This window comes from Numida meleagris, chromosome 18 (assembly GCF_002078875.1).
Source record: "Numida meleagris isolate 19003 breed g44 Domestic line chromosome 18, NumMel1.0, whole genome shotgun sequence".
In the NCBI taxonomy this organism is placed as follows: Eukaryota; Metazoa; Chordata; class Aves; order Galliformes; family Numididae; genus Numida; species Numida meleagris.
The window spans coordinates 7,795,792-7,801,987 of record NC_034426.1 but is presented as its reverse complement, the minus strand read 5'-3'; positions in this window follow the sequence as shown (position 1 = coordinate 7,801,987).

Here is a 6,196-nt window from a genome sequence, read left to right as displayed (position 1 = left end):
AGGAAAAACTAAACACAAAGAAAAAGAAGAAGCAAAGCATGGAACGGAGCCGTCTCGGAGCTGCGCTGCCACCGCCACGCAGAGCTGGGAGCGGGCGGCAGGGCAGATATTTATGAAATAAATGGTAATTTGTGTAAATAAGCTATAACAATCCCAGAATATGCAAATTGGTATTAATTTATTCAGAGTTGTACATTGGTGTGTACATAATATTTAGAGTTTAACTCATCGCATTTAAGTTTTTTGTTGGTTTTTTTTTTTTTTCCATTTTACATGAACATATATATTGTAAATGAAAACTATTTAGCTCTTTGTGATTGAAGGAGATATTGGTTTCTTTAACTGTGTTTAAAATATTGTTTATCCCGCCTGCTCTCCAGGACAATCAGTGCCACCGGTACCACAGTGTTTGGAGTCATTGGAACCAAGAGTTCAATTCTTTAAAGGACTTTTGCAAGGAAATAATAATTATAATAATAATAAACCGAATCCAAAATGTATGAAAATGTCTCTCCAGAGCGGGGTATGCAGAATGCAGGAATAAACCTCAGGTTTTTATTTTTCACTCCAGAGCAAAACAAAACAACAACCGTAAAAGAAGAAGTATAATAAATTTAAATATCACAGGACTGTGCTCTATATTTGTTTTAAAATAAAAAGATACAATGATTTGAAATGTGCTGGCTGTTCGGGTGTCTGTCTGTCCGGTGCCGATGACTTCTCTCGCGTCTTTCAATAAAAGAAACCACTCGGAGAAGCGCTGCCGGCTCCCGCCTGATTCATTCCCGACGCTGCGCTGGGAGCACGCCCAGGGCCGGACCGCCCCGTCGGGGCCGCCCCATCCGCAGGTGCGCAGCGCTCCGTTCCCCGCGGTTCGGAAGGGCCGCGCTCTCCCCACAGCTCCCCCGGCCCCAGAGCGGAGCCGCGGAGCCGCGGCCCCTGCCCGCCCCGACGGCCGCCCCTGTGACCGACGAAAATCCCCGACGTCCGCACGCAGCGCTGGAAGGAGGCTCGGTGCTTCGAGCCGCGCCCCCGCCGCAGGTGCGGAGCGCGGAGCTGCCGGTCCGCGGAAAGGCTGCGGGCAGGCACCGGCACCGCCGCGCCGTCGGGGACGGTTCCGCGGGTCGCCCCCCGCTCCCGGCCCCGGAGGCCCTTTTCCGCACCAATTACCCTTCTGCGGGACCGAGGAAGATTTACGGCCCGCGGAGGGACGCTGGCTGCGCAGCGCCGTGCGCGGGGCTCCCTCTGGCGGTACCGCCGCGCTCCGCCGTGCCCGGCCCCATCGGGGCACTCCCCCCCGCGCTGTCCCGGCCCCTAACGGCGCTGCGGGTGGGAGTAGGGGGTGGGAAGGGGGGGTTGAGGCCGGGCTCCCCGACGGCGGAAGAGGAGCGCAGCGCCCGGCTGAGCACCGTGGTTGTTTCTGTCGGGAAACGGGTGGGGGATGACAGAATGGGAACCGCTTCAACAAGGGGAGGGAAGTGGAGGTCCTGAAAACGGGCTGGCGGGATGGTTTTCGAATAAACACAGCTCCCGAGGAGCATTTAACGGGCTCTGGTTTAAGTGGGGGCTCGCGTGGGGGTCTCGCTGTCCCGGGGTCAGCCTGGGCTGGGGGATACAGGGGTTTAAATGGATCAAATGCCATTTCACTGCTTGAGGTGGAGGTGGTGACGGTGACCTGTGGGGACAGACCGCAGCTCTGCGTGCAGGTGGGAGCAGGGTGTGAAGGAGCTGAGTTGCTCCAGGCCCCCACCATGGCCATACCCGTGCGAGGAGCCCCACAGCAGCTGCTCGCTCTGCAATGGGGTTGTGCTGAGACACGTCGGGTTTCCTTGGTGCCAGCCAAGGTGCTCACCCACGCACTGGCCCTGCACATCCCTGCCCTGTTCCTTAGGCCCAGTGGCCAAATCCAGGCAAGGATTTGGGAATGGCATGCAAACCCCAGTGCGGTGCTGCCGCCCTGAGTATGTCATCCCAGTGCCACCACGCTTCCCAACACACCAGATCCCTGCATCGCGGTTGGAAGGGACACAGGGGCAGTACCCTTAGCACTGCCAGGTTGGGAGGAAAAAGGGGAACTCCGCTTTTGGTCGCTGCTCTGTGGGGTTTGTAGGATTTCACCACTTCCAAAGGCCACCCCTGCAGCCCCATCCTTGGCATCGAAGGGATCGCTCCGTCCCGATGAGGGGGGGGGGTCTCTTTGTGCCATCCCGGCGCCCGCCAGCCGGGCGCGCAGCCCCGCGGCCGCCACAAAGGGCAGTACCCCCCCCACCCCTCCCCAGCTGCCAATTAGGCTCCGCTCGCTCCGCTGCGCGCACGGCCCCGCAGCCCCAATTACCCGCCGGGTCGCCGCTCTGTCTGCCGGCCCCGATCGCGGGGAGAGAGGCACAAAGGGCAGCGCCGGAGCCTCCGTGGGGCTCCACTGCGCACCCTCGACCCTACCTGCGCAGGGCTCTGCGCACCCGCGCACCTGTGCTCGGGGCGGGGCGCGCCCCGACGGCAGCCGTCGGCCCCGCACCTGCGGCCGTGCGCGATGCATAGGGCAGCGCCCGGCGCAGCCTCGCTCTGCGTTGCCGCTGTTTGTCCGGGGAAGGTCAGTACTGGTTGCTCGGGCTGTGTTTTCCCCTTCCACCACCTCATTTTCCTCCGTCTTCACCCCAGCGCTGGGGTGGCGGAGCCGAGCCCCGATGTGGTGGGGGGGCGGGCAGCCTGGCTTTGCAGCGGGATGTTCGATCGTGCGATGGGGCTGCAGGAACTGCCGTCCAGGCTGTCCTCCCCGCTCCGTTCCCAGCGTTGCTTTGATCTGTGCGGGTGTCAAGGGTGGGGGGATGGAAACGCTATCAGGAAAAAAAAAAAGTGCTGTTTATTTGGACGTGGATCTGCCTATGAGCTGCAGGCATAGGCTGCTCCGGCTTCACTATAAGAACAGTGTGGGAAAGGGGAGGCTCTCTGTTTATTCCTGTACCTTCCAGCAGCGGGTGATGCCGAGGGAAAGCCGGGCCCGAAGCCCCGCGGCGCCCACCCGACCCTTTCCCAGATTGGCCCAGAGTCGCGCACCCGACGGGGCGGGACGGGGACTGAGCCCAAAGGCCGCACCTCTCCTCTCTGTGCGGCACCGTGAAGGGGCAGCGGGCCGGGAGCACAGCAGCTCTTTGCTGTGGGACAGCAGGAACAACAACAACAACAACAACAACAACAACAAAAAAAAAGGAAAAAAAAAAAGGAGAGGGAAAGGGGAAGAAAAAGGGGAAAAAGGATTTTTCCCGCAGGTCCCGGCCGCCCCACGCCGCCGCCAGGTGGTGCCGTCGCTCCGCGCCGCGGGCAGACCGGCGGGGGGCATGGGCTGCCGGGTGGGGTTTCCCCGACGGGGTGGACGGACGGACCGCGAGCGGCCGCGCTGCCCTCTTATGCGCCGGGTTTGGCTGTGCCCACCCCGCTGTGGGGAGCAGCGAACTCTCGATCCGAGGCAGCTGAGTGGGAGCGAGCAGCCAGAGGTGAGGCTGCTCTGCCTTTTGCACACTGCGTTTTACATCGCCTGGAGTATTAAGGGATGAAGTCATGCAGAAGGGCTGTTTTTGGTTTTTTTTTTCCCCTGTCGAATTGGCATCGCTGTGAGCAGTGACATACGCACAGGTACAGCTGTCCTTCGCCTCCCGTTGATTTCTGTAAATGGCCGTTGCCTCCAGCCCTGGGCCTGGCATGCTCTGTAATTCTTAGGAAATGAGATCTAATTAAAATGAGACAGCGCTGTCAGGGGAGCACCTAATTGTCTTTGCAAAATTACCTTGTGGGGGTGTTGGCTCCGTTCCCAGCAGAAAGGTGTTGTCGGTGCAAAATCCCATGCAGCTGTGGGAATCAGTTAAAGACTTTTGGGAAATAAATCCCTGGGCTGGGAAGTAACGAGCTGCAGCACTGCTCTGCTCAGCTCTGCTCCCGCTGCCCCCAGCCCAGGTGATGTCAGTGCTTGGGGACATCCCCCAGAATGGCTTTAAAAGAGAAATGGCACTCAGCTGGGATGGGGCAGGGTGAATACCAACAGGTGTCCCTTGCTTCCCAATCCTGCACCTTCCTTGCACCTCAATAGGAAATGAGAGTGGTTTGGCCATTAAAGCCTCAAAGTAGCAGGGCTGGGCAATGGGGCGAGCCTCCACGAGAGGGAGTGTTTGTAGGGATTTCCATCCCAGATGTGCCTTCGTTTTCTGAATATCTATTCTTATTTCTTTTCCTGGTTGTTGCTTTCGGGCAGACTCATCCCTGCCCTCAGCCCCCTCTGCCCATTTCCTTCTGGTGGGGGAAGAACTGAGCAGAAATCTCAGCTTTCCACAGCAAATTGCTGTGCTGCTGTCATGTCATGCTGCTGACACCCTGGGAAACCCCACTCCTTTGTAGGGTGGTCCTGTCCCTGTGTCCCACCATGAGGACATGATCCTCCTTTTGGCCCTACTGGTCCAACTGGGGAAGAAGTCTCTTGCTGGACTGAGTGCTCCTCTATTTTGGGGCTCTTCCAATGCCCCCCAGAAAGGTGAAGGGATGGAGGTTGTTGGCCCAAACTCCACGTTCTTTGGCTGCAGGAGCTCTGGGTACTTTGTAGGAAGGATGCACAAAGGGGACCTCACTCCCTGCCCCATCCCTGGAGCCTTTGCTGCCCTATCTGCAAATTGCAGAGCAGATTATCTGGCAGCAGTGGGGAGATTAGAGCCCTGTGGTTGTCTGCTTCCCCCAGAGCTGGGGCTGAGGCTGGAGCAGACTGTTTGGCACCACGGGGCTGGGGCCAGGGTAACCTTTTCCTTTTCTGGGAGCTCCTTGAGGAGCACTCAGATTTGCAATTAAGGAGGGGAAAAAAAATCAGAGCGAGAGAAAAGGGGATGCACCATCACAGCCAGCTGAGTCCATCAGGGCTGGAAGGAAAGTCAGGCAGTGCACCAGCTATGCCCACGAGGCACTGGCGGGTCTGACCTCGGGTGCTGCAAATTCCCAGTCAGGGAGAAGCCCACAGATGGGGGATTTGTGCCCTGTGCAGGAGCTGGATGCAGAAGGGCTGCTCTGTAGGTGCCCAGCACTGCGTGTGTGGGTGCAGCGCTTGGTCTGGCGCCGTGCAGGGAGTGATGCTCCTCACACCGGGATGGGTTTTCAGGGTATGCACTCAGAGAGAAATGGCAAAGCCACAGCTCTGCTCACTGGGTTCTCCTGGGCAAAATGTTTGCCCACTGCTCCAAGCCCAACCCAGTATTAGGTGAGTGCAGATGAGCAGTGGCTTTGCGGGGCAGCCTGGTGCTGCGGAGCCCTGATGAGCCCTAATGGCTTAACGGGCTTAGGGAGGGGCTGCTCCTGTAAACAATCACGTGCATTAGTGCAGATCTCATTAATCCCCATCTCCTGCGTTCCTAATGCCCGGGCATCCCCTGTGCCAGGAGTTCAGGGCCCTGAGGCTGCCATCCCTGTGGGGCTGTGGTGTTTGGGGTTTCAGTTCCCAGGGCCACATCCATTAAGCTTAACTGAAGCAGGAGGAGGAACCCAAGAGGTAAAAAGCCACCTGAGGTCTTCGGCTATTTTAAACCTGGTTTGCAGCTTTGCTTGCTCTGCTAGCAGGGAACTGGCTAACGCCACCCATGGGTGCTCCTGCTCCTTAGTGCCAAGCTTTGTGGGAAGGAAATGGTTTTTCCTCTGTTCGTTCAGCAGCAACAACCAGCCCTGGCATCCTGCACCTCTGTTTAGGGTGAGCACTGAGTTGGGCAGGAAGCACTCCAGCATCCTCAGCTGGAAGCCCGCTGTAGTTTCACCTTCCGGGGAAAGGAATGGGGCGGGCAGCGGAGCTTGAGCGAGCAGCTCCCAGGGGAGATTGGCTCTGGCAGAGCAGCCCGGGCTCGGCAGACTGAGAGCAGCAGCCTTGGCCCCGCAGTCACCCGCTGGATGAGCTTCCGGCTGCTTTTCATCTCGCTCCGAGTTTCAAAGCCATCCATCCCTTCCAGCCCCAGCGCTGCCGCCAGCCCCGGCACGGCTTCAAAGCGGGGCTGCGTGGGGCGGCCGGGGGGAGGGGAACGGCGCCGGCAGGACGAGGGCTTCGGCCCCCCCAGGCTGGGTGCTGGCAGGGATGAGCCCCCGCACCTCCCTGTGCACCGCGATCCCATGGGGAGGGGGGGGAAGGGGGCTGTCCTCTGCCCTTGGCCCTGGGGTGGCGGTGGGCGCTGCTGCTGATGCT